The following is a 9,145-nucleotide window of genomic DNA, read 5'->3' as shown; positions in this document are numbered from 1 at the left end:
AATTGATACTTTAAGCAGAATGAAGTCTATTCTTTTACAGACAACTGTGCCTTTAACGTCATCAAAAGAAATGTATGATCTGCAAGTGGCAAGGACATCGGCAGGGATACATTCCCTTTTATCGACAAATTGCCCGTGCATTTCATAGAAATAATAAGCCAAATCTTAAACATGTCTGATACCAGTGGCATCGCACACGCATTTAAGACAAATTTTTCGGGACTGTTAGCACCATTTGAAACAGTTCTGGGCATTTTCCCGAATTTTGTCCATTCTGTTTTTGGCGGCCTACCCTTAATCTTGGGACTCGTGGCAGGAATTTTATTTTTGCTCCTTCTGCACCGATATGGCAAGCCAATCCACAGACAAGACTCTGGCAACGATGGAAGAAACGATACTAGCAATACGATACCGAGACCGTATCACTAAGGTCCTCAGATTAGCCCGGCTAAAAGATCTGAGTACAACCTGGTTTCTTTCATTCAGACCGATCTGGCAAGATTGCATCATACCTGTGCTTCGATGTCTGCTATGCGGAGAAGAATGCGCGTTGGGCGTTTGTCTTACACTACAATCAGCAGTACCAATGGATATCAAAACTTTGCTAGGTCCTGTAACGACTCATGCATCGTGTTGTCCCCAACGACGATTCTGATGACGGCATTCGTTGAGACTTCACCACTGCGAATAGGTGGCGGTGATGTACGAGAGGAAAGCAGCACCGAACAGGTACAGCCTTCTGTGAGCATTGCTGATCCAACCATCGATGATAGCAATCACGCAGAGAACTGCGCAGTTGCAGTATTTTCGAACTTAGCCGAACCTTCCCCTGATGTGGTGGAACAATTTTTTGCGGGTCTGTCTGAAATAATGTTCTCTCCAGTCAACGAGAATAACTCTTAATAAAAACAATGAGCACACAGCGTTCCCTGAACTCTGAATTTGGCCTTCAGTTTTTGATAAACAAAGCTACAGAATTTTTTTTATAACTATTGTTTCCCTGAAAGCGAAATTATTTTTGCCCATTTTCCAAAACATTTACCTTTTTATTTTTGGCACATGGTACTCTGCTTAAAGTAGAACTATTCTTAGAGAACAGAGCTTCTATTTTAGGATACTAGAGACAATATTTTACCTCAGCCTCTAGCAGATATACAGCATTTTGTTTAAATATGTGATTAAATGGTCTCAACCTTCTTTTCTGTATTAAGAGCCATTTCATGTGTAATGTTCGCAATTCATTCAGCTGATATATATATATGCATTTATCTGAATGATGACACTGCTTGAAAAGCGTACAGTACCAACTGTAATTTTCGTGTATTTACCTTATACCATTTCAAATTCGAAATATGTATTTTGGGGTGGGTCGGAAAACACACATGCATGGACATCAATCCGTGGAGTGGGTGTCGTGTTTATATCTAGGACCCTAATTCAATATTCCCGATTTATGCCCTTGTGAGGTTATAATCAATAATATCCTGATAAAAGCATAAGAATCAGATCCATATTCAGTAATAGCCCATGCAGTCCAAAGCACAGCATGGCTAAACCCATCGACTCCTAGAAAACACAACACGTTCTTTAAACAAACCAAGCGTCCAGCATCCCAGGAAATCCCCCCTGCTTTTGTTTTGATTTGAACAAGAACTCCTGAAGTCCAGAAAGAACTGTTAGTTCTTAGTGACGTCTTATGTCCAACCTTACGTCAAACCCGGCACCTTCCAGGTAAAAAATACCAACAGTTGCCATAAGCAAACATTCGGTGGTTTGGAGCAGAGTGGCCTTCTACTTGCCCAAGAGCCCAGCTGATGCGAGAAGCCCACGAAAGCCGCCCCTCCCGTTTGACACACTGAGAGAGATGCTGTCTTTTTCTCCAGCTGAGAAAATCCAGCTCCGGTGTTTCCAGCCTACCCTTGCGGGTTGCTGGAATATCGAGTACTGATAAAGAGATACCAGACCTCCCACATTCTATTACCAGTGTACGGAGCGGACTAAACCCTTAAGAGAATTCTTGATGCAGATTCTTGGCAAAACTATCTTAACCAACTTAACTTGAACTGCTACTTACTCATCCCCTCCCACGTATTAGGCTTAGGTCAGGTACACCGGGGAAGGCTTAGTTTGAAGCACCAGTTGAGTACGTTAGTCAATGTATTTGTGTATGTATATATTTTATCCATTTTAAGGTATCATATGGCTAAGAAACCAAATCAATGCTTTTACAGTATTATTTCATAATACTACTTTTACTGTATGCACTTTACTTTACTTTAAGTATTGCAATTGTGGCAATTCATTTCTCTTGCATGAGGAAGAAGACTGCTCAATAAATAACACCTTTTATTGAAAACGCCCGTCTCTCTATTTCTCTGCATTCTGGTGAAACTAAGTATGCACTGCTGACTGAGTGAAATAGCTGTCTATTGTTTTCACACAACTCTAGAGATACACTCTTATTCTGAGGGAGCAAAGTTGTCATGTTTATGCGGTTGTCGGAACTGAATCCGTTCTTGTCTGAGCCAGGGAAGTTCATCCCTCCTTATTCATTCGAGAAAGTTTCCAGTGACCTCTGAGCTAGCTGGCGCAAACCTAATTAAGTTTAACATAGTCAGTAGAGACCTAGATGACCTACCTCTAAACTGCTGTTTATGTTATTCCAAAGCGCAGAGCCTATTGGGAAAATAGGAACTACACTACAAGAGGAACCCAGCGACAGTGCCACCAGCTTTGAGTAGTCAGAGGGAGGCAGTGGCACGGAGGGTGAGGCGAGTCTGTGGGCCGGACCCCATGTGCACAACACTTCCTACAATGCGGACGGCTCGGAATCAGACTCTCAGAAGGAGGGGGAATATGCAGAAATGGCCTCTTCTTCATCTTTGGCTGGCCTCACCTTCTCCAGTACCATCTCCACCCTCCCAGTTGTTAGGGTCCCTAGGGTCCTTGCTAGCCCCCGTGTCTCCTTTGTTCCCGGCACTGTAGCACCTGCCCCTGTGTCCCCTGCTGCCCTCAGTGCTGAGTCTGTGGACCTACTCTGGCAGATTGTAGTATGTCAGACATCCATGTTGACTGTCCTCCATGGACATACACAACTCATTACACAGTTGTTGTCGTTCATGGAGGGCATGTCATCTGGCATGTCTGATCTACGTCGGAGTGTGGCTGCCATAGAGTCAACACTGACGGCAGCTCTGTCCACCCAGCAGCATCTGGCCCCCCCATCCTTCAGACCCATCCACCTCAGCCTCTTCCATACCTTCCCAACGTACACGCAGATGCCACAGGTCAGACACCACAACAGACACACCCAGCACATCCACACGGCAGGCAAAGCGCAAATCACCACGAACCCAATCTCAAGGGGATGTAGGCACACCCACAGGGAGAGGGGATAGACCTCATACACGCATCCACAGACCCGCAACAACAGACTCACAACCCTCTACCTCCACCCCCAATGTGTCTCCGGGTTCAGGTGGTAGTTTTTCAGAACTGGCTGAAGTGTGCAGCCAAGTTTATCTTGCAACTTTCTGCGATGCACCGGCCAGTGTGGATGAATCCACACCACCTGCACACACTACACCTGTCCATCCCTCTCCTGTCCCTGCGGTGCCGGAGGATTCGACAGATGATGCCCCCACTGTTTCCACTGCGGATCAAACTCCATGTGCAGGCAAGTTTGGGTGTGACAACATCCATGAATCACAAACTGTTTTTCTCACTTGTTTGGACTGGCCATTGGCCTTCTGTGAGCAAGGACTCTTATTTGCGTTTTAAATTTGGATCCAGCTGAATAAAACTATTTATTTTTGTTTCTGTACTTTAGTTTGTCTGATAATGGCTTTGAGTGCTCTGTGCCTGGGAGCTGGTGTGATGTTCACATTTGTGTATAGTAACATTTGTATTTTTCCTGATGGTGATGAGGTTAACAATGGTATGTTTCTGCTTTTACTGCTGGGCACTGCTGGGCACTGGTGGGGGTCTTAGCCACACACACACTCTAATGCTGGGCACTGCAAGGCTCTGCTGGGGTCTTAGCCACACACACACTCTAATGCTGGGTACTGCTGGGCACTGGTGGGGGTCTTAGCCACACACACACTCTAATGCTGGGCACTGCTGGGCACTGCTGGGGGTCTTAGCCACACACACACTCTAATGCTGGGCACTGCTGGGCACTGGTTGGGGTCTTGGCCACATACACCCTATGCTTCTGGGCACTGGTGGGCACTGGTGTGGGTCTTAGCCACTCACACACTCTAATGCTGGGCACTGCTGGGCACTGGTGGGGGTCTTAGCCACATACACTCTTATGCTGGGCACTGCTGGGCACTGGTGGGGGTCTTAGCCATACACACCCTATGCTGCTGGGCACTGCTAGGGGTCTTAGCCACACACACCCTATGCTTCTGGGCACTGCTGGGGTTCTTGGCTACACACACCCTATGCTGCTGAGCACTGCTGGGCACTGGTGGGGGTCTTAGCCACACACACACTCTAACGCTGGGCACTGCTGGGCACTGGTGGAGGTCTTAGCCACACACACCCTATGCTGGTGGGCACTGGTGGGGGTCTTAGCCACACACACGCTATGCTGCTGGACACTGCTGGGCACTGCTGGGGGTCTTGGCCACACACACCCTATGCTGCTGGGCACTGCTGGACACTGGTGGGTGTCTTAGCCATACACACCCTATGCAGCTGGGCACTGGTGGGGGTTTTAGCCACACATACACTCTAATGCTGGGCACTGCTGGGCACGCCTGGGGGTCTTAGCCACACACACTCTAATGCTGGGCATTGCTGGGCACTGCTGGGGGTCTTAGCCACACACACACACACTCTACTGCTGGGCACTGCTGGGGGTCTTAGCCACACACACACTCTAATGCTGGGCACTGTTGGGCACTGGTGGGGGTCTTAACCATACACACCCTATGCTGTTGGACACTTCTGGGACTGGTGGGGGTCTTAGCCACACACACCCTATGCTTCTGTACACTGCTGGGCACTGCTGGGGGTCTTGGCCACACACACCCTATGCTGCTGGGCACTGCTGGGCACTGGTGGGGGTCTTAGCCACACACACACTCTAATGCTGGGCACTGCTGGGCACTGCTGGCGGTCTTAGCCACACACACACTCTAATGCTGGACACTGCTGAGCACTGGTGGGGGTATTAGCCACACACACACACTCTAATGATGGGCACTGCTGGGCACTGGTGGGGGTCTTAGCCACACACACCCTATGCTGCTGGACACTGCTGGGCACTGGTAGGGGTCTTAGCCATACACACCCTATGCTGCTGGGCACTGCTGGGTGTGTTTTCTACACATCACTTACACTTACACTGACATTGCAGACGTATGTCCTACACATCTCATTGTTACACAGGTGATATGCGGTACCGTACCGTACCCCGAGGTCGATGACATATGTGCGGCACGTCTCACTATTAGAGTGGTGATATGCGGTACCGTACCGTACCCTGAGGTCGATGACATATGTGCGGCACGTCTCACTGTTACACAGGTGATATGCGGTACCGTACCGCACCCCGAGGTTGATAACGTAGGTGCTGCACATCTCACTATTACACTGGTGATGTGCGGTAGCGTACCGTACCCCGAGGTCGATGACGTACATGCGGCACGTCTCACTATTACACTGGTGATATGCGGTAGCGTACCGTACCCCGAGGTCAATGACGTAGGTGCGGCACATCTCACTATTACACTGGTGATATGCGGTACCATACCATACCCCGAGGTCGATGACGTAGGTGCAGCACGTCTCACTGTTACACTGGTGATATGCGGTAGCGCACCGTACCCCGAGGTCGGTGCCATATGTGCGGGACGTCTCACTATTACACAGGTGATATGCTGTAGCATGTGGCGCAACGTACCCCAACATTACAGGCGTGCAATGGAGATGTGCGCGTGTAGCACCACGTACAGGTATGTTGGACTTCGTTGTACTCACCGTCTGCGCCGTCATCGGTTTCTAGGTACGAGGTGGTGGGGTACAGGACTGGGATGACACGGACAATGGGGTTCATGTCTATTTTTGTCTTGTACCGGGGTGCGGGTCAGGCCGGACTCTGCTTTTACGGCAGTTTTTTACTCTCGTACCAAAAGAGCCGTACGGAGTGTCTTCAACACGAATCGTACTTCCTGGTACGGATGACGCGGTTTATTTACGTTTGAACGTAGCGTGAAGTACGAGTTGTACGGAGTGACGCTTTGGATTGGGATCGTACTTGCCGAATCGTACGGAGAGGTGTAAGAGTACGATTCGTACAGGGATAAACGCTCCTTGCGGACATTCGAAGCGCTTTTTCACGGATCGGAATCGACCCCTTAATGTTTCAACTTGTTCTTCAAGAAATTAATCTGAATTAACATATTCAGCGACAAAGAATTCATTTATTGCAACTTCTACTAACAACCAAAGCTGGTATCAATTATCTTCTACCTTTTGACAGCCCTAGCCCCACCAGTGACTGTAGTCAGCCTCGACTCGGGCATGTCAAGTTTCCTGTAATTCCAGCTTGGTGAGTTATTTCTGCATTTATTCATATCTTTCATCACCAGTTAATTCCTCAGCTAACTTGCGGGACAAGAGAAAGATTACCATCTTCATTCATGTGTGGAATGCCTTTATTATTTACAAGCACTACGAGTTGCTGGTCTATTACTGTTTCTTTGTTATATAGTAACTATTACCTAGTGTGAAAATTAGGTGTGGCCCATTGACGTCGGCATTTGTGTAGACCTAGTGCAGTATAAGCTATTTTTGCTGTCCTGAACTTTGAGTTTATTCTTGTTCAACCTGCCTTTTGTGTGCCCATCGTGACCGGCCTTCGTGAATTTGTCTAGCAGTGTCATGGCATCTAGTGTTCATTTTGGCCATCGGTTATTCTTGGGAATTCGTGTTTGCATCTCTTGCAGTCATGTATTTTTCAAGTGTTTTTTGACTGTATTAAGTATTTTGTTTCTGTGCATTAAGTCAAGAGGATCTCATATTTTTTTTTTTCACCGATGGCCTATGCTGAAATTTTCTCCTCATATTGTGCCAACTGTCAACTTTTCAAAATTTAAAGGTAAAGCACAGCTTGGGCTGCCTCACCTGTGTTCTCCGAGCCTGCCTTCGAATCGGTGTGACATCTGTCTTTTCCTGCCTACTTTAGACACTTTGGTGCATGCACTCTTCTCAAGCCATCCGGCACGCCGTCAAAATGCGCACCGTCATTTTGGGGATAACTTTGCCGATCACGTCATTTTTAGGTCTCCTGGCGTTGAACCGCGCGAAAGCGCCGTCTTGACAGAGACCAATTGTGAGCGACTCTGCTTCCCAGGAGAGGGGACAGGAGCTGGCCACGTGCAGGGAATGGAGCGGGCCACGCGCACGCGAACGCGCTCGCTTTGGCCATCTCCTGTCTCCTCTCCTGGAAAGCTGCCACACAGCCACACCTCCCCTGCACGCATGCGCAGAAACAGAGACACACACACACACGAGCGCACCTACACACACGCACGCACACACATACAGACGCCCCGCCCGCCGCCGCCGTTGCACACACACACACAGAAGCGCACCCTCCCCCCTCCAACTAAGCCCCACTTACCGGCTTTGTTGAGTTCTGCAGACTCTGCGGGGCTCTCCCTCGGGCATGGGAGCCCGGCGTCACCAGCACTGCTTCTCTGGCCATCCGTGGGCGCATGCACGGGCTTCTGGAGTGCGAACTACAAACGTCTACGCTATGATGTCATTTTGAAGTTCATCACACGTCAGGGCATTGCGGCGCATCTGGGAAGCATTCGGATTTTAAATGGTGATCCTGCAGCACTTCTCACATCCCTAGTCCCAGGGCCAGAGCAGTTAGCAGCTTCCTATGGGACCAACTGTTCCCCGGAGTGAGCGGCTGATGGATCCTTAAATAGAAAATAATACGTGTATGATTTTAAAAGTACATCCCGGGACTACAACAAGACAGTGTATGCATTACTGCTAAATTACAAGAAACAGCACGAGATCGATAGACAGACCTCGGCACCATCACTGGACCAAGAGCGATCTCTTCTGCAGATGCAGTTCATCATTTCTTGACAGACACAAACTTCCAGTCAGGGTGAGGAGGTGCCCCTTTAATTTGTGTGGCGGAGGCGCCCTGCTCGGCTCGTCGGTTGGCAGCACAGACATGGGCGGGGAGGGAGGGTTTCGGGTCGGTGACTCAGAGCTCCCACTTTCCTGCACAGTTGGAAGGCGAACAAGAACGCATTGAGGCAGAGCAGCCCATTCCAGTGTGCAGAGGCAGGCGGAGAGGAAAACGCTGCTTCGCCCCAGGATCCAGCAAAGCCCTTCGGCGACCCCTCAGAGACGGCCTTACGACCACCACCAAACCAGTCGAAATGTTCCTCGTGAAACAGGCACTCGGGGGAATATCAAAAGGTGGCCAGGCAGGTGGCATCATGAACGTAATTGGAGGGTTCATACTTCGCCAGGGTGGCAGCAGTGGTGGAGGTGGTGGCGGCAGCAGTGCTGGTGGGAGCCGTGGAGGTGGAGGAGGTGGAGGTGGTAGAGGGGGTTTTGGTAGTGCTGGTGGCATTCTCGGAGGAATTATTAACATCATCAGTGAAACAGCAGCAAGCTACAACTCTGAGCCCCACCTCCTCCCCGCAGCAATTTTACCAATGTGGAAGCCAATGAAAGACCAGAAGTTCGCCAATTCCGCCGCGTCTTCCTACAGCTGGCCGGGGAGGACATGGAGGTTTGCCCAACGGAGCTGATGAACATCCTGAAAAAGGTGGGTACTCGACACCAAGACCTGAGGACCGAAAGCTTTAGCCTGGACTCATGCCGTAGCACGGTGGCTGTCATGGACAGTGATGGCACGGGGAAGCTGGGCTTTGACCAGTTCAAGTACCTATGGAACAACATCAAGAAGTGGCAGTGCGTGTTCAAAAGTTTCGACCGCAATCAGGAAGGCTTCATCGGGAGTTCCGAAATACCAGCAGCCCTGCAGGCTGCTGGGTTTCAGCTCAATGAGCAACTGCAACAAATGCTGGTAATTTAGCAATGCCAAAAGCTCAAACTTAATTACTGGGAGACCTATTGCATTGCAAATGCTTGTTGA

The 9,145-nt window shown here is 49.4% G+C and overlaps 1 pseudogene; it reads left to right on the top strand.

The window, feature by feature from the left end:
- The first annotated feature begins 8,285 nt into the window (after positions 1-8,285).
- On the top strand, positions 8,286-9,085 carry LOC147664185 (calpain small subunit 1-like; annotated as a pseudogene).
- Positions 9,086-9,145: the final 60 nt, after the last annotated feature.

This window comes from Lissotriton vulgaris, unplaced genomic scaffold (assembly GCF_964263255.1).
Source record: "Lissotriton vulgaris unplaced genomic scaffold, aLisVul1.2 SCAFFOLD_10129, whole genome shotgun sequence".
In the NCBI taxonomy this organism is placed as follows: Eukaryota; Metazoa; Chordata; class Amphibia; order Caudata; family Salamandridae; genus Lissotriton; species Lissotriton vulgaris.
Note: the sequence above shows the minus strand (reverse complement) of the source record. Positions and strands in the feature narration are given on the sequence as shown.